At 41.6% G+C, this 20,215-nt stretch overlaps 4 non-coding genes and 8 pseudogenes across 4 annotated transcripts; all 12 read left to right on the top strand.

The window, feature by feature from the left end:
• The first annotated feature begins 82 nt into the window (after window positions 1-82).
• On the top strand, window positions 83-200 carry LOC125002913 (annotated as a pseudogene).
• Window positions 201-301: 101 nt separating this feature from the next.
• LOC125001945 lies at window positions 302-420 on the top strand (annotated as a pseudogene).
• Window positions 421-521: 101 nt separating this feature from the next.
• LOC125001314 lies at window positions 522-640 on the top strand. The gene has a single exon (XR_007111575.1). It is a non-coding gene; the product is annotated as a 5S ribosomal RNA (ribosomal RNA).
• A 101-nt stretch (window positions 641-741) lies between these two features.
• LOC125003241 lies at window positions 742-860 on the top strand. Its single transcript, XR_007112103.1, has one exon. It is a non-coding gene; the product is annotated as a 5S ribosomal RNA (ribosomal RNA).
• A 101-nt stretch (window positions 861-961) lies between these two features.
• Window positions 962-1,080, top strand: LOC125001755 (annotated as a pseudogene).
• Window positions 1,081-1,181: 101 nt separating this feature from the next.
• On the top strand, window positions 1,182-1,300 carry LOC125002674. The gene has a single exon (XR_007111808.1). It is a non-coding gene; the product is annotated as a 5S ribosomal RNA (ribosomal RNA).
• Window positions 1,301-1,401: 101 nt separating this feature from the next.
• On the top strand, window positions 1,402-1,520 carry LOC125001569. The gene has a single exon (XR_007111701.1). It is a non-coding gene; the product is annotated as a 5S ribosomal RNA (ribosomal RNA).
• A 101-nt stretch (window positions 1,521-1,621) lies between these two features.
• LOC125001514 lies at window positions 1,622-1,740 on the top strand (annotated as a pseudogene).
• A 4,034-nt stretch (window positions 1,741-5,774) lies between these two features.
• LOC125002979 lies at window positions 5,775-5,895 on the top strand (annotated as a pseudogene).
• A 2,786-nt stretch (window positions 5,896-8,681) lies between these two features.
• LOC125002885 lies at window positions 8,682-8,800 on the top strand (annotated as a pseudogene).
• A 575-nt stretch (window positions 8,801-9,375) lies between these two features.
• LOC125001950 lies at window positions 9,376-9,495 on the top strand (annotated as a pseudogene).
• Window positions 9,496-9,598: 103 nt separating this feature from the next.
• Window positions 9,599-9,717, top strand: LOC125002843 (annotated as a pseudogene).
• The last annotated feature ends 10,498 nt before the right edge of the window (window positions 9,718-20,215 follow it).

The following is a 20,215-nucleotide window of genomic DNA, read 5'->3' as shown; positions in this document are numbered from 1 at the left end:
TCAGAGACAGGAACATTTACATCACAAAATACATGCAATGATGATTTTGACACTTATAATACTGCTTTGTGACAGTCACGTTACTTACGGCCATACCACCCTGAAAACGCCCCGATCTCATTTGATCTCCGAAGTTAAGCAGTGTCGGCCTGGTTAGTACTTGGATGGAGACCGCCTGTAAATACTAGATGCTGTAAGCCTTTCATTTTCATCAGGAGACATGGTAACATTTACATCATCAAAATACATGCAATGATGATTTTGACCACTTATATATACTGCGTTTGTGACAGACACCATTGCTTACGGCCATAACATCCTGAACACGGCTGATCTTGTCTGATCTCCGAAGCTAAACAGTGTAGGGCCTGGTTAGTACTTGGATGGGAGACCGCCTGGGAATACCAGGTGCTGTAAGCTTTTCATTCTCATCAGGAGACATGGTAACATTTACATCATCAAAATACATGCAATGATCATTTTGACCACTTAAATATAATGCTTTAGTAACATTTGACATTGCTTACGGCCATACCAACCTGAGCACGCCCGATCTCGTCTGATCTCGGAAGCTAAGCACGGTCGGGCCTGGTTAGTACTTGAAAGGGAGACCGAATGGGAATACCAGGTGCTGTAAGCTTTTCTTTTTCATCAGGAGACATGGTAACATTTACATCATCAAAATACATGCAATGATGATTTTGACCACTTATATATACTGCGTTTGTGAGAGTTAAAGTTGCTTACGGCCATACCACACTGATCACGCCTGATCTCATTTGATCTCCGAAGTTAAGCAGTGTAGGGCCTGGTTAGTACTTGGATGGGAGACCGCCTGGGAATACCAGGTGCTGTACGCTTTTCATTCTCATCAGGAGACATGGTAACATTTACATCATCAAAATACATGCAATGATGATTTTGATCACTTATATATACTGCGTTTGTGACAGTTAACGTTGCTTACGGCCATACCACCCAGAAAACGCCTGATCTCATTTGATCTCCGAAGTTAAGCAGTGTCGGGCCTGGTTAGTACTTGGATGGGAGACCGCCTGTAAATACTAGATGCTGTAAGCCTTTCATTTTCATCAGGAGACATGGTAACATTTACATCATCAAAATACATGCAATGATGATTTTGACCACTTATATATACTGCTTTAGTAACATTTGACATTGCTTACGGCCATACCAACCTGAGCACGCCCGATCTCGTCTGATCTCGGAAGCTAAGCACGGACGGGCCTGGTTAGTACTTGGATGGGAGACCGCCTGGGAATACCAGGTGCTGTAAGCTTTTCTTTTTCATCAGGAGACATGGTAACATTTACATCATCAAAATACATGCAATGATGATTTTGACCACTTATATATACTGCGTTTGTGACAGTTACCATTGCTTACGGCCATACCACCCTGAACACGCCTGATCTCGTCTGATCTCGGAAGCTAAGCAGTGTAGGGCCTGGTTAGTACTTGGATGGGAGACCGCCTGGGAATACCAGGTGCTGTAAGCTTTTCATTCTCATCAGGAGACATGGTAACATTTACATGATCAAAATACATGCAATGATGATTTTGACCACATATATATACTGCGTTTGTGACAGTTAACGTTGCATACGGCCATACCACCCTGAACACGCCCGATCTCGTCTGATCTCGGAAGCTAAGCACGGTCGGGCCTGGTTAGTACTTGGATGGGAGACCGCCTGTAAATACTAGATGCTGTAAGCCTTTCATTATCATCAGGAGACATGGTAACATTTACATCATCAAAATACATGCAATGATGATTTTGACCATTTATATATACTGCGTTTGTGACAGACACCATTGCTTACGGCCATAACATCCTGAACACGCCTGATTTTGTCTGATCTCGGCAAGCTAAGCACGGTCCCGGGCGTGGTAGTACGTGCATTGGAGACTGCCTGGGAATACCAGGTGCTCTAAGCTTTTCGAATCCATCAGGAGACATGGTAAAAATTTATATCATCAAAAATACATGCATTATTGGGGGATCATTTTGGATCACTTATATATACAGCTTTAGTGACATTTGACGTTTCTTACGGCATAACCAACCTGAATAAGCCCGGATCTTGTCTGATCCGGAAGCTCTAAACATGTCGGGCCTGGGTTAGTACATGGATGTGGAGACCGGCCTGGGAATACAGGTGCTGTAAGCTTTTCATTTTCATCAGAGACATGTAACCATTTACATCATCAAAATACAAGCAATGATGATTTTGACCACTTATCTATACTGGCGTGTGACAGTCACCATTGCGTTACGGCCATACCCAGCTGAACACGTCTGATCTCGGAAGCTAAGCAGTGTAGGGCCGTATAGTACTTGGATGGGAGACCGTCAAGGGAATACCAGGTGCTGTAAGCTTTTCATTATACATCAGGAGACCTGGTAACAGTTACATCACAAAAAACATGCAATGATCATTTTTGACCACTTATATATACTGGGTTATGTTACAGATACCAATCCTTTACGGCCATACCACCCTGAACACGACTGACCCTCTGATCTCGAGCTAAGGGCCTGGTTAGTACTTGGATGGGAGACCGAATGGGAATACCAGGTTGCTGTAAGCTTTTTTTTGTTCAGTTCTCATCAGGAGCCATGGAACATTTTACATCAACAAAATACATGCACTGATGATTTTGACCACTTATATATACTGCGTTGGAGACAGTTACCATTCATTATGTCATACCACCCTGAACACCCTGATCGTGTCTGATCTCAGAAGCTAAGCAGTGAAGGGCCCTGGTTAGTACTTGGATGGGAGACCGGCCTGGGAATACCAGGTGCTGAAAAGCTTTTCAATCCCTCAACAAGAGACATGTAACATTTAACATCAATCACCATACATGCAATGATCATTTTGACCACTTATAACATACTGCTTAAGTGCCAATTGTGACATTGCTAATTGGGGCGCATAACCAACATGAACACGCCTGAGTTTACAGTTTGAAAGTCCTAACCCGAATCTACGGACCCACCTAGGAAATAAAAAACAAACTTTCAATAAGATCAAAGTCAAAGATTCTATGCCAACCATGATCAAAGTAAAACATTTCATGACAACATCACAAGGAAAAACATTGAGGACATCATCCAAAGGAAGACATCCCAAGACGTCAACGCCCTGTTTCATCCATCGTTACTTTTGTAAGTGCCGTGGGAAAAGCATGTACGACCTACGGTATGGATGAAACGATACTCCAGGAGCGCGCATGTAGTCGCACGTCGTCAGTACGCTGCGCGAAAACAACACACAAGAATTAGACCGACATGCCCCAAAACTGTGTGTAAAGGTTGTTTTAAGTCCTCATCCCCAGTTGTATAATCAATATTTTTGTGGTCACTGAGTAGTTTTAATCATGTGCCGGTCTTATTCTTCTATCGATTTCCCTCTGAGGGTACATAATAGTCAAGCAGGAACCTAATAACAGCGCTACTTGTGGCTTTACTACACAATGATTGTAAGTAGTAAAAGAAATTAGTATTCTTTTTGCGTTTCTTTCGGCAATACAGCAAACCCCAACGTCTGATGTGGTAGCCGACGTGTGCAGTCGTAGATTTGTCATTAGAAAAATGACAAATAGGATTCCTAACATTGCTTGTATTTTGCTCAATTTGCTGGAATTCCCCAATATGAATTGACGGCCAAAATAAAACGGAGGCCAGTGGAGATAACGTGGTCTTAGCATACGGGGGAGTGGGGACTAAACTACGGTGCTAAGTTAACCGAGCTAACGGCAATTTCACAGTGACAGAAATTTATGAAAAACTTTCCCACACTTTCTCATCCTATCGCCCTCCTCACAAAATTTACATAGAATGTGCCATAGAATGTTTTCCTCAGATGTCATAAATTCAGTCCTTTGATAGATTTCATCAATCTTTTCCTTTGGCCATGATGGCATAGAATCCTTGCCTATGAACTTACAGAAATTTGTTTTATACAAGCCTCTGTGGATCTGTACATTCTTTAGTGGCTTCTCAGAGTAACAAATTGACTGCAAGCAAGACAACGAACACACAAGAATAGAGCATGGTTCATTGATTTTCGTCCAAATGATTTACAAAACATTTCCGAATAACAAGCATCACTGGCAACCAACAAAACAGCAAAAGAGCTAAAAATCTCAGTAGGGAGCACTCTGGGAATGCCAGAAAGTGGCAATCTTCCACAGAGAGGGCGGCTTTGACACGTGTACCAAATCTGCAAAACCCAACGAGAAAGTCGGCGTCAAAGTCAACAAGAGTCCGTCCGCCCAATTTTTTCAGACAGCAAAAGTTGAAATTGATATGCTGAAATTGACATGCTGAAACAGCTGCGACGTCCGCAATAGTGAAGAAGATTGGCTAAGGTTATGCAGTATGCCTTTCACGATAAAGCCAATCTCAGGCCAGTTGGTTCAGTTTAACACAAATCACACGCCAAACACTGGTTTACCGAGGGTCGCCTTGTTTTTTCTCTCTGAATTCCATATCAACCGTTTACATTCTGACTCCTACTTCCTGGCAGACTGTATCATTGTAGAAGCTTCAGCACAAAAACAAAAATGCATGCAATGATGATATTGACCACTTATAAAATACTGCGTTTGTGACAGTACCATATGCTTACGGCCAATTAACCACCCTGAACACGCCTGATCTCGTCTGATCTCGGAATCTAAGCAGTGTAGGGCCTGGTTATGTATATAGGCAGGAAGTGCCGCCTGGGATACCAGGTAATGTAAAGCCTTTTCATTATTCATCAGAGGAGACATGGGTAACATTTACATCATCACAAACCATGAAATGAACATTTTGACCATTATATAGTACTGCTTTAGTTGCCATTTGACGTTGCTTGACGGCCATACCAACCTGAACAATACGATCTCAACGAATCTTGGAATCAATCATGGTCGGGCCTGGTTAGTTCATGGATGGGAAGACCGCCTGGGGAATAATCAGGACTGATAAGCTTTTCATTTTCACAGGAGAAATGGTAACATTTACATCATCAAAATACATGCCAAGATCATTTTGACCACTTATATATAACTGCGTTTAGGTAAACATTTAGACTTTGCTTACGGCCATACCAACCTGAACAAGCCCGATCTTGTCTGATCTCGGAAGCTAAGCACGTCGGTCCTGGTTAGTACTTTGGATTGGAGACCGCCTGGGAATACCATGTGCAGTAATCTTTTCATTCTCCTCAGGAAGACAATGAAACATTTACATCATCAAAATACATGCAATGATCATTTTTGATCACTATATAAACTGCTTTAAGTGACATTTGACGTTGCTATATACGGCCATACCAACCCAACTGCCCGAACTCGACTGAATCTCGGAAGCAAAGCACGTCGGGCCTGGTTAGTACTTGGATGTGAGACCGCCTGGGAAACTAGTACTGTAAACCATCATCATCATCAGGAGACATGGTAACATTTACCTCAACAAATACATGCAATGAGGATTTTGACCACATATATATACTGCCGTTTGTGACCAGTTACCGTGCTTAAGGCCATACCAACCTAAACAATCCGATCACGTCTGATCTCGGAAGCTAAGCATGGTCCTGCCCTGGTTAGTACATGGATGGGAGACCGCCTGGGAATACCAGGTGCTGTACTCTTTTCATTTCATCAGGAGACATGGTAACATTTACTTCATCAAAATACAACAATGATCATTTTGACCACTTAAATATAACTGCGTTTTAACAATTGACTTTGCTTACGGCCAAACCAACCTGAACAATCCCGATCACGTCAGATCTCGGAAGGAGTAAGCACGGTCGGGCCTGTTTAGTACTTGGATTGGAGACCGCCTGGGAATACAAGGTGCTGTAAGTGCCTTTCTTTTACATCAGGAGACATGGTAACATTTACATCATCAAAATACATGCAAATGAACATTATTGAGCACTTATTATATACAGCTTTAGTTTACATTTTAGACATTGCTTACAGCCATACTAAACCTGAACACGGCCCGACTTGTCTTATTTCGGAGCTAAGCACGGTCGGGCCTGGTTAGTACTTGATTGGAGACAGCCTGGGAATACCAGTGCTGTAAGCTTTTCAATTTTCATCAGGAGACATGGTAACATTTACTCATCAAAATACATTCAATCATGATTATGAGCACTTAAATATTACTGCGATTGTGACCGTTGCCATTGCTTACTGCCATACACCCTGAACACGCCTGATCTCGTTTGTCTCGGGAATCCAAAGCAGTTAGGACCAGGTTATTACTTGGACTAGGAGACCGCCATGGAATACCAGGTGGTGTAGAGATTTTCATTCTCATCAGGAGACAAGGTAAACATTTAAAGCACAAAAATACAGCAATGATCATTATTGAGCAACTTATATATACAGCTTTAGTGACATTTAACATTGCTATACGGCCTTACTAACCTGAACACGACCCGATCACGTCTGATCGTCGGAAGCTAGCAGGTCGGCCTGGTTTACGTACAGTGGATAGGGAGACCGCCTGGGAATACTACGAGGCAGTAAGCCATATCATTTTCATCAGGAACAAGGTAACATTTACATCATCAAAATACATGCAATGATCCCATATGACCACTTATATATGACTGCGTTTGTGACGAGTTACCATTGCTTACTGCCATACCACCCTGAACACGCCTGATCTCATTTTGATCTCGGTAGCTAAGAGCCTGGTAGTACTTGGATGGGAGACCGCCTGGAATAACTAGGTGCAGAAACCTATCATTTTCATCATGAGACATGGTAACATTTACATCATCAAAATACATGCAATGATCATTTTGACCACTTTATATATACTGCTTTATGACAGTCACCACCGCTTACGGCCAAACCACCCTGACACGCCTGATCTCAACTGATCACGAAGCCAAGGGCCTGGATAGTACTTGGATGGGAGACCGCCTTGGAATACCAGGTGCTGTAAGCTTTTCCATTTCAACAGGAGACATGGTAACATATACATCAACAAAATACAGGCAATGATGATTTTGACCACTTATATCATACTGCGTTTTGTGACAGTTACCCATTGCTATAAGGCCAACCAACCCAGACACGCCTGATTCATCGTCTGATCTCGGAAGCTAAGCAGTGTAGGGCCAGGCATATACCTTCGATGGGAGACCGCCCTGGGAATCCAAGTAGCATGTAAGCTTACATTCTCATCAGGAGACATGGAAACAATTACATCATCAAAATACATGCAATGAACATTTTTTGACCACTTAAATATACTGCATTAAGTGACAGTATGACATTGCATACGGCCAACCCAACAGGAACACGCCCAAACACGTCTGATCTCGGAAGCTAAGCACTGACGGGCCTTGTTTATACTTGGAATCTGAGAACCGCCTGGGAAAACCGGTTGCTTGTAAGCCTTCAATTTTCACGGGAGGACATGGTTATCAATTACAACATCAAAATACATGCAAAGATGATTTTGACGACTTATAAATACTGCGTTTGTGACAGTAACGTGCATACGGCCATACCACCCCAGAACACCCTGATCACGTCCTGTTCACCGAACTATAGCAGCGTCGGGCCTGGTTAATACTTGGATTTGGAGACCGCCTGGGAAAAACAGGTGTTGTAAGCCTTTCATTTTCATCAGGAGACATGGAAACATCTACATCATAAAATACATGCAATGATTCATGTTTTTGAGCCATTAAAAATAACTGCTTTAGTGACATTTTGACATTGCATACGGCATACTAACCTGAACACCGGCCCGATCTTGTCTTGATCTTGGAAGCTAAGCACTGGTCGGCCTGGTTAGTACTTGGATTGGAGACCGGCCTGGTAATACCAGAGCTGTAACATTTCATATTCATCAGGAGACACGGTAACATTAACAGTATCAAAATACATTCAATGATCATTTTTGACCACTTATATATACTGCTTTAGTGACATTATACATTGCTTACGGCCATATCCAACCTGAACAAGCCGATCTCGGTCTGATTCTTTGTGAGCTAAGAATGGTCGTTCCTGGTTTATTACTTGGATGGGAGGCCGCCTGGGAATACCAGTGCAGTAAGCTTTTTCATTACATCAGGAGACATGGTAACATATTACATCATTCAAAATACATTGCAAATGACGATTTTTGAGCACCTTATATATACTGCTTATAGTGACATGTGACATTTGCTTCGAAACATACAAACTTGAACACGCCCGAACACGTCCTGCTCTCGGAAGCTAAGCACGGACGGTCCAGGTTAGTACTTGGATGGCAGACCGCCTGGGATAATACTAGACTGCTGTAAGCCTTTCATTTTCATCAGGGACATGTGGTAAACAAATACATCATCAAAATACATGCAAGATCATTTTGAACCACTTTATATATACTGCGTTGTGACAGTCACCATTGCTTACGGCCAAAGATCCTGAAACACCCTGAACTCGTTCCTGATCTCGGAAGCTACAGGCAGTTTTAGGGCCTGGTTATACTTGGAAGGGAGACCGCCTGGGAGAATACAAGGTGCAGTAAAGCTTTTCATTCTCATAGAGGAGACATGTAACATTTCATCATCAAAATACATGCGAATGATTCATTTTGACCACTTATATAAAGTCTTTCGTGACAATAGACATGGGCTTACGGCCATACGCCAACCTAACAAGCCCGATCTCGACTGATCTCGGAAGCTAAGCGCGTCGGGCCTGGTAAGTACTTGGATGGGAGACCGCCAGGGAATACTAGGTGCTGTCAGCCTTTCATTTTTCATCAGAGATAAATGGTAACATTTACCATCATCAAAAACATGCAATGGAATGATTTTGATGTCCACTTATATATACTGCATTTGTGACAGTTCCCATTGCCTTACGGCCATACCACCCCTGAACACCTCCTGATCTCGTCTGATCTCCGAAGCTAAGCCAGTGTAGGGCCCTGGTTAGTACATTTTTTTTTTTCTTGGATGGAGACAGCCTGGAATACCCAGGTGCTGTAAGCTTTTCATTCTCATCAGGAGACATGGGTAACAATTACCTCATCAAATACATGCAATGAACATTTTGATCACTTAAATATACTGCATTAGTGACATTTTGACATTGCTTACGGCCATACCACCTGAACACACAGCCCGATCTCGTCAGTATCTCGGAAGCTAAGCGCGGTCCGGGCCTGGTTAAGTACTTGGAATGGAGACCGCCTGGGAAAACCAGTGGCTGGTAAGCTATTCAATTTAAATCAGGAACATGATAACATATACATCATCAAAATACAATGCACTGATGATTTTGACCACTTATAAAAAACTGCGTTTTGTGACGTTTACAATTGCTTACGGCCATACCACCCTGAACACGCCTGAACTCGTCTGATCTCGGAAGTTAAGCATGTAGGGCCATGGTTAGTACTTTGATGGGAGACCGCCTGGGAATACCAGGATGCTGTAAGCCTTTATCATTCTCATCGGAGACATGGTAACATTTACATCATCAAAATACATGCAATGATGAAGTTTGACCACTTAAATATACTGCGTTTGTGACAGTTAACGTTTCTTACGGCCATACCACCCTGAAAACGCCTGAACTCATTTGATCTCGGAAGTTAAACAGTGTCGGGCCTGGTTAGTAACTTGATGGGAGACCGCCTGTAAAAACTAGAAGCTGAAGTCCTTGCATTTTTCATCAGGAAGACATGGTAACATGACCATCCTCAAAAGACATGGCAATGATGATTTTGACCATTTATATATACTGCGTTTGTGACAGTCACCATTGCTTACGCCATAACATCCTGAACACGCCTATCCACGGAACAAAACATGTAGGGACAGGATAGTACTTGGATGAGACGCCTGAGAATACCGGGATGCTGTAAGCTTATTCAATTCTCATCAGGAGACATGGAACATTTACATCATATCAAAAATACATGCAATGATGAATTTGACCACTTATATATACTGCGTTTGTGTGACAGTAAAACGTTGCATACGGCCATATACCACCCATGAACACGCCTTATCTCGACAATCTCCGAAGCTAAGCAGTGGTAGGGCCTGGTTAGTACTTGGATTGGGATACCGCCTGGGAAATACCAGGTGCTGTAAGCTTATACATTTTCATCAGGAGACATGGTAACATTTACATCACAGAATACATGCAATGATCATTTTGATCACTTATATATACTGCTTTAAGTGACATTGGACGTTTCCTTACGGCCAAACCAACCTTACCAAGCCCGATCTCGTCTGATCTCGGAAGCTCAGCAATGGTCGGTCCTGGTTATACTTGTGATGTAGACCGCTGGGAATACCAGTGTGCTGTAAGCATTCATTTTCATCAGGAGACATGGTACATTAACGATCATCAAATACATTCAATGAAAATTTTGACCACTAAAATATAGTGCTTTAGTGAAATAACATTTTGATATGTGCTACGGCCAAACCAACCGAACACGGCCCGATCTCGTCCTGATTCTCGGAAGCGAAGCATTGTCGGGTCTAGATTAGTACATGGATGGGAACCGAATGGGAAACCATGTGCAGTAAGCTTTTCATTCTCATCAGGAGAACATGGTAACATTTACAACATCAAAATACATCAATGAAAATTTTTAGACCACTATATAATATACCTGCGTTGTATGATGATTTAACCTTGCTTACGTGCCAACCACACTGAACACGCCTTGAAACTCATTAGATCTCCGAAGTAAAGCAGATGTCGGGCCTTGGTTAGTAATCTTTGGATGGGAGATCCCGCCTGGACTACCAGGTGCTGTACCTTACATTTCAACAGGAGACATGGTAACATTTACATCAATCAAAATACATGCAATGCTGATTTAATTATGACCAATTATAAATATAGCTTAAGTGACAGTAACCAATTGCTTACGGCCATACCACCTGAACACGCCTGATCTCGGAAAGCTAAGCAGTGTATGCCTGGTTAGGTACTTGGATGGTAGACTGCCAGGGAATACCAGGTGCAGTTAACCTTTCAATATTCATCAGGAACATGGTAACACTTACAACATTCAAAATACATGCAATATCATTTTTGACCACTAAATATACTGCTTTTGTGACTGACAAAATGGGCTAAGGGCATACCACACTGGAACACACGACCCATTGGTCATCTGATCTCCGAAGATAAAGCAGCTTCGGGCTGGTTTAGTACTTGGATGGGAGACCGCCTGGGAATACCAGTGTGCTGTAAGCTTTTCATTCTCATCAGGGAGATCATGGTAACATTTACATCATCAAAATACATGCAATGAATCATTTTGACCAACTTATTTATACAGCTTTAGTGACATTTGACCATTGCTTACTGCCCATACCAACCTGAACACAGCCTGATCTCGTCTGATCACGGAAGCTAAGCACGGTCGGGCCAGATAGTACTTGGATTGGGAGACCGCCTGGAATACCAGTGTGCGTAAAGTCTTTCATCTCAACAGGAGACATGGTAACAATTACAACAATCAAAATACATGCAAGTGATGAATTTGATCACTTATAATATACAGCTTTATGGACATTTGACAGATGCTTACGGTCCATACTAACCTGAACATCCAATCACGACTGATCTCGGAGCAAAGCACGTTCGGTGCCTGGTAAGTACTTGTATGTGGGAGACCGCCAGGGAATACAAGGTGCTGTAAAGCTTTCATTTCATCAGAGACAAGGTAACATTTACATCATCAAAATACATGAAAGATCATATTTGACCACTTAAATAATAACTGCGTTTGTGAAAGTTTAACGTTGCATACGGCCATACCACACCTGAACACCATAACGTCTGATTACACTGGAAGCAATGCACGGTCGGGCACTGGTTAGTACTATGGAATGGGAGACGCCTGGAATACTAGGTGCTGTAAGCCTATTCATTTCATACAGGAGACATGGTACACATTTACATCATCATATACAACAATGATCATATTTGACCCACATTTATAAATACTGCGTTTGTAGATAGTTACCATTGCTTTACGGCCATACCACCCTGAACACGCCTAGATCTCGTCTGATCTCGGACGCAATGCAGCGACGGTGCCTGGTTAGTACTTGGATGGTAGACCTCCTGGGAATACCAGGTGCAGTAAGCTTTTCATTTTAAACAGGAGACAAGGAAACAATTACAATCATCAAAATAAAATGCAAATGATGATTTATGAACCACTTAATATATACTGCGTTTGGACAGTCACCATTGCATATGCAAACCACCCAGACACTCCTTAACACGTCTGCTCTCGAAGCTAAGCAGTGTAGGCCTGGTAAGAACTTGTGAAGTGGAGACCGCCTGGAATACCAAGTGGCAGTAAGCTTTTTCCATTCTCATCCAGGAGACATGGTAAATAAACAATCATCAAAATACATGCAATTGACAATTTGACCACTTATCTATAAATATTGCAATATAGTGACATTTTGACATAGCATACGGCCAAACCAATCTGAACACGCCCGAACTCATCTGATCTCGGAAGCCTAAGCACTGTCTGCCAGGAAAGAACTTCGATGGTGAGAACCGACAGGGCATACTAGGAGCTTAAGCCTTTCATTTTCATCAGGAGACATGGTAACATTTACATCATCAATAAACAAGGACATGATCATATTGACCACATATATATACTGCTTTTTTTGTGACTGACAAAATGGCTTAATGGCATACCACACTGAACACACCCAGTAGACAACTGATCCACGGGAAGTTTAGGCAGGGTCGGGCGTGGAAAGTACATGAATGGTGGAGGCAGCCCGTGAAAGACCAGACTGTAAGCTTTTCAAACCATCAGAGACATGGTAACATTACATCAACAAAATACAAGCAATGATCATTTGAACCCACTTATATATAACTACAGCATTAGTGACATTTGACATATGCTTACGGCCATACCAACCTGAACACGCCTGATCTCGGAAGCTAAGCCCAACGGTCGGGCCTGTAATAGTACTTGGATGGTAGAAACAGCCTGGGAATACCAAGTGCTGTAAGCTTTTCATTCTCATCATGAGACAATGGTAACATTTTACATCAACAAATACATGCAAATGATCATTTTGTCACTTATATATACTGCGATTGAGATCAGTTACCATTGCTTACGGTCTTACCACCCTGAACACGCGTGATCTCATCTGCTCTCGAAGCTAAGGGCCCTGGTAAGTACTTTTGGATGTGAAAACCACCGGGAATATCAGTGCTGTTAGCTTATCATCTCATCACAGGAGACAATGTCACATTTACATCATCAAAATACATGCAATGATCTTTTGATTTCCTTACTATATGACTGCTATTAGTGACATTTGAACATTGCTTACGGCCATACAACCTGAACACACCCGATCTTGTTGATCACTGGAAGCTAAGCGCGGTCGGGCCTGGTTAGTACATGGATGGGAGACCGCCTGGAAACCAGTGCTGACGCTTTCATATTTCATCAGAGACATGGTAACATTACATCATCAAAAACATGCACATTCCTGATGATTGAACCACTTATATATATCTGCGTTGTGACAGTTACCATTGCTTACTGGCCAATACCACCCTGAACACGCCAGATCTCGTAACTAAGCAGTGTAGGCATGGTTGGTACTTGATGGAGACCCCTGGGATACAGGTGCTGAAAGCATTTCAATCACATCAGGAGACATGGAAACATTTACATCATCAAATACATGCACGGATGAATTTGATCACTTAAATATACGCGCTTTTAGTGACATTTGACGTGGCTTACGGCCTACAACCAGAACAGGCCAGATTCTCGTCCTGTCTCGGAAGCTAGCCGGACGTGGCCTGGTTTAGTACTTGGATGTTAGACCGCCTGTAAAACTAGATGCTGTAAGCCTTCCCATTTTCATCAGGAGACGATGGTCACAGTTTACATCAATCACTATACATTGCAATGAACATATAGACCACTTATATATACGCGTTGTGACAGTTACCATGCATACGGCCATACCACCCTGACACGGCCTGATCACGTCAGATCACGGAAGTCTAAGCAGTGTAGGGCCTGGTATAGTACTTGGATGGGAGAACCGCCTGGGAATACCAGTGCTGTAAGCTTTTCATTCTCATCAGGAATACATGTGTAACATATACATCATCAAAATACAGCAATGATCATTTTGACCACTATATAACTGCTTTATAGTGACCATTACATTGCTTACGGCCATACCTACCTGCAACACGCCTTAACTCGTACTGAATCTCGGAAGCTAAGCACGGTCGAGGCCTTGTTAATACTTGGATGGGAGCCCGCCTGGTAATACCCTGAGCTGTAAGCATTTCATTCTCATCCAGGAGACATGGTAACATTAACATCAACAAAGTACATGCAAGGATGATTTAGATCACTTATATATACTGCATAAGTGACTTTTGACGTTGCTATACCGCCATACTAACCATGAACAGGCCAGATTTCGTCTGAACTCGAAGCAAGCACGGTCGGGCCTTTTAAGTACTTGGATGGGAGACCGCCATGTAATACTAGTGAAGCTGAAAGCCCTTTCAATTTTCATCAGGAGACATGGTAACATTTACATCATCAAAATACATGCAATGAACATTTGACCACATTAAAAAAATATACTGCGTTGTGTGAAAGAAACCGTTGCATACGGCCAACCAACCTGAACAGCATATCGTCTGATCTCGGAAGCTAATCACGGTCGGGCCTGTTTTATACTTGGATGGGAGACGGGCCTGGGAATACTAGGTGCAGTAAGCCTTTCATATTCATCAGGAGAACATGGTAACATTACATCACAATAAACATGCAAAGATCATTTTTACCACTCTTATATATATGCGTTTGGTGACAGTTACCAATGCATACGGCCAAACCACCCGGAACACGCCTTGATCACCGTCTGATCTCGGAAGCTAATGCATCGTCGGGCCCTGTGTTATACTTGGATGGGATACCGCCTGGGAATACCAGGTGCTGTAAGCTTTTCATTTTCAATCAGAGAACCATGGTAACATTTACATCAACAAAATACACGGATGCAAATAAGATTTTGACCACTTATCACTACTGCGATTTGAGACAGTCACCATTGCTTATGGCCATAACCACCCAGAACACCCTGATCTCGTCTGATCACGGAAGCAAGCAGTGTAGGGCCTGGTTAGAACTGGATGGAGACCGCCAGGTAATACCAAGTGCAGTAAGCTTTTCATTCTCATCAGGGAGACATGGTAAAATTTACATCAACAAATACAAGCAATGATCCATTTTGTACCCACTAATATAAATATTGGCTTTAGTGACATATTGACCATTGCCTACGGCCATACCCAATCAGAACACAGCCCGATCTCATCTGAATCTCGAAGCTAAGCACGGTCGGGCCTAGGTTAGTACTGTCGATGGAGACCCGCCTGGGCATACTAGGAGCTGTAAGCTTTCATTTTCATCAGCGACTGGTAACATTTACATCACAATATACAATGCAATGATCAATTTGACCACTTATATATACTGCATATGTGACTGACAAAAATGGCTTAAGGCATACCACACTGAACACACCCAGTGTCCCAACTATCTCGGAAGTTTAGCAGGGTCGGGCGGAGGTTTAGTACTTGAATGGGAGGCTGCCCGGGATACCAGGTGTCTGTAAGCTTATTCATTCTCAACAGTAGACATGGTAAACATTTACATCACAAAATACATGCAATGATCATTTGACCACTTATATATACTGCTATAAGTGACATTTGACATTGCTTACGGCCATACCAGACCTGAACACGCCATGAACTCGGAAGCTAAGCACGGTCCGGCCTGGTAAGTACCTGGATGGGAGACCGTCATACCAGGTGGCAGTAAGTCTTTTACATTCCTCCTCAGGAGACATGGTAACATTTACATCATCAAAAATACATGCAATGATCATTTATTGATCACTTATTAAACTGCGTTTTTAGTACAGTTACCATTAGCATTACGTCATACCACCCTGAACACGCGTGATCACATCTGCTCTCGGAAGCTAGGGCCAGGTAATTACTTGGATGGAAAACCACCTGGGAAAATCAGGTGCTGTTAGCTTTTCATATTCCATCAGTGATACAATGTAACAATAAACAACATCAAATACATGCAATGATCATTTTGAGTTGCCTTATAATACTGCTTTATGACCATTTGACATTGCTTACGCCATACCAACCCTGAACAGGCTGATTCACGTCTGTTCACGGAAGCTAAGCGCGGTCGGGCGCCTGGTTATACTTGGAAGGGAGAACCACCTCGGAATACCATGTGCTCTAAGCTTTAACCATTCTCTCGGAGACAAGTAACATTTTACATCATCAAAATACATGCAATTATGATTTTTGACCACTTATATAATACTGCGATTGTTGACAGTTAAACGATACTTACAGGACATACCCCCCTGAAAACGCCTGATCTCATTTGATCTCCGAAATTAAGCCGAGTCGGGGCTGGTTAGTAACTTGATGGGAGACCGCCTGTAAATACTAGATGCATTAAGCTCTATTCATTTTCATCAGGAGACATGGTAACATTACATCATCAAAATACATATCAAGATCATATTTGACCACTTATAAAAAACAGCATTAGTGAAAGTATGACCATGATTACGGCCATACCAACCTGAACATTCGCCCAGGTCCAGAAGCCTTTCATTTCAACAGGGGACACAGAACATTTCCATCAACATAAATACATGCAATATTGATTTTGACCACTTAAAAGTACCTGCTTATTGTGACTGACAACCATATACCACCTCGTAAGACGCCCGTGTTTTTTGCTTGTCACGCTTGCTTTCAAGTTTGAAAGTCTAACAGAATCTACGGACCCACCTAGGTTTGTATAAAACAAACGTTCAATAAGATCAAGCAAAGATTCTATGCCATCATTATCAAAGGAAACATTTCATGCACATCATCATCAAAGGAAAAACAATTGAGGACATCATCAAAGGGAGACATCCATGACGTCATCGCCCTTTTACATCCAACGTTTTCTTTTGTATGTGCGTTAGCATGCACGGAACTAACGTATGAGAATTAACTTTACTCCATGAGCCGTGTCTGAAACGAGCGCGAAAACAATACACAAAAATTAAGAACCAACATGCTCCCATAACTGTAGTGTAAAGGTTTGTTTAAGCCTCCTCCACATTGTAAAAAAACAATAAGTTTGTGTCCACGTGTAGTTTTAATCATGTAGCGGCTGATTCTTTATCGTATTTCCCTCTAGAGTACTAATGGTCTAGCTGGAACCTATTAACAGCGCTACTGTGTGGCTTTACTACACAATGATGTAAGTATAATGAAAATTAGTTTCAGTTTTTTGCGTTTCATTCGGCAATACAGCAAACCCCAACGTCAGAGGTGGTAGCCGACGTGTGCTGTCGTGATTTGTCATTAAAATATAGTACAATGTTCCAAACATTGCTATGTAATTTGGCATCAATTTGCTGTTGGTCCACAATTTGAAACTGACCCGAAATAAAACAGAGCCAGAGGAGATAACGTGGTCGTTAGGCATACGGTGGAGTGGGGAGCTAACTACGGGCTAAGAATAACGTGTCTACCGGCCAATTTCAATGTTTCAGAATGTGACCTGTAAGTATGTATAGTATTTTATTTTATTTAACCATTGTATACCCTAGGCACCAATTAGAACAGTTTTACCGGCTGTATTGTGTTTGTCCATTTTTATAGCTGTAAGTATTCTGTTTGTCCTTGGAACAGGCCCTTAACCGTTTTTAGCACTTTTGTCATGCAGCCAACTGATACAGCCGTAAAATAGTTTGTACAACTACAACTATAGCCGAAGAGTCAACCTTAACATATTTGAGTGTTTATGTCTCTAATGCAGGACATTAAATGAGACAGTATTAAAGAGTGATTGTATGACAATAAAAAAGACGCCCAATTAGTTGTACATTAGATGTAGCTGAATCACTTGAAACTATGAATTAGAGATAAGGCAGGACCTTATTTTATTTATCCCCTTGTAGAAATGAAGGTTTTACAGACCATGCAAAATGAAAAAACAAACCAAAACCAAAGAGAGAAACTATATAAAAGTAAATATTGTTATAGGTACAAAACTAATTACATCTACTACTATTTATTACTAATACTGGATACAGTTGGTAGAAGATTGGTAGTGGTGATTTTGGTAGCTCTGCAAAATCTGACTACAAATATATCAATATCAATAGTACCATCGGACGGCAGTGTTATAGATCTCACTATGTGACCACTCAAGAATTTGAAAGGTGTTAGTATGAAAACTTTGATCGCTGGAACTCAAGAAAACACAACCAGATGGATAGAAAAGTAAAAAGATCACAGAAAACAGTAAGAAAATTGGAAAATCTTTCGCCACACTCTCTCCTCATAGCCGCACTACCCTCACAAAATTATACCATAAAGAATGTGCCATAGCATGTTTTTCCCTTCATGATGTCATAAGAATTTCTGACCGTTCATCAAATCTTTTCCAATTGGCCATGATGGCATAGAATCTTTTGCCTTTTGATCATACTGAAAGTTAGTTTTATACAAGCCGTCTGTGATTCAGTACATTCTTTAGTGCTTGTCAGAGTTACAAATTGACTGCAAGCAAGACAAGGAACACACTTGAATAGAGCTGGTTCATTGATTTTCGTCCAGAAGTTTTAACAAAACATTTCCGAATAACAAGCAATCAATGGCAACAACAAAACAGCAAAAGAGCTGAAAATCTCAGAAGTGGATCACCTGGAAATTGCCTGTAAAGTGCAAACTTCCCAGGAGAGGGCGGCTTTGAATTTGTTACCATTTTCCATCAGAGACAATGTAACATTTACATCATCAAAATACATGCTTTGATCATTTGACCACATAAATATACTGCATTAGTGATGTTATTGACATTGCATACCGGCCATACCAAACCTGACCACGCCCATGTCCTGTAAGCCTTCCATTTTCATCAGGGACACATGAACATTTCCATCATCATAATACATGCATATATTAATTTTGACCACTATATGTCCGCTATTGTGACTGACACCATACCATCCTCGTCAGACTCCCGGGTTTTGCTTACTCGCATGCTTTCAGTTTGAAAGTCAAACAGAATCTACGACCCACCTAGGTTTAGTATAAAACAAACTTTCAATAAGATCAAGGCAAAGATTCTATGCCATCATGAACAAAGGAGACAATACCATGACATCATCATCAAAGGAAAACAATTGAGGATGTCATCAAAGAAGACAACCCATGACAACATCGCCCTGATTTCATCCATCGTTTCTTTTTTTTTTTGATTGAGTGCGTGAGCATGCACGTAACTAACGTAAGGATGTAACGTACTCCATCAGCGCGCAGTGTAGTCGCACGTGCGTCTGTACTGCGCGCAAACAATACACAAAAATTAGAACCAACATGACTCCATAACTGTGTGTAAAGGTTTGTTTAAGCCTCATCCACATTGTATAATCAATATGTTTGTGTCACGGTTAGTTTAATCAAGTGCGGCTGATTCTTTATCGTATTTCCCTCTGAGGTACATAATGGTCTAGCTGGAACCAATATAACAGCGCTACTTGTTGAATTACTACACAATGATGTTAAGTTATTATGTAAATTTTGTTCTGTTTTTGCCTTGTCTTTCGTCAATACAAGCAAACCCCAACGTCTGAGTTGGTACCCGTTGTTATGTTGCTGAACTGGTACAGCGTTAAAATAGTTGTGTACACACAACTATAGTCGAAAGCACCCTTTCTTATTTATTGTTAATGCTCTAATGCTGGAACTTTTATGGAGACATGAATAAAAGAGGATCATGAAAATCAAAAGACCCCAGTTAGTTGTCAAAAGATGTACTGAATCACTTGAATCTTTGAATAAGTGATTAAGGCAGGACTATTTTACGTTATTCCCCGTGGAGAAATGCAGGTGTTACAGACAATGCAAAATGATAAAACAAACCAAAACCAAACGAGAGAAACCATATAAAAGTAAATATGTTAAAGGTACAAAAATAATTACATCTATGTTGGAATTATTATACATAAGTTATCCCATATTTACTCTGAGTGTTTATGTATCTATTAATTTC

The sequence above is a fragment of the Mugil cephalus genome, chromosome 23, assembly GCF_022458985.1.
Source record: "Mugil cephalus isolate CIBA_MC_2020 chromosome 23, CIBA_Mcephalus_1.1, whole genome shotgun sequence".
Taxonomy (NCBI): Eukaryota; Metazoa; Chordata; class Actinopteri; order Mugiliformes; family Mugilidae; genus Mugil; species Mugil cephalus.
Note: the sequence above shows the minus strand (reverse complement) of the source record. Positions and strands in the feature narration are given on the sequence as shown.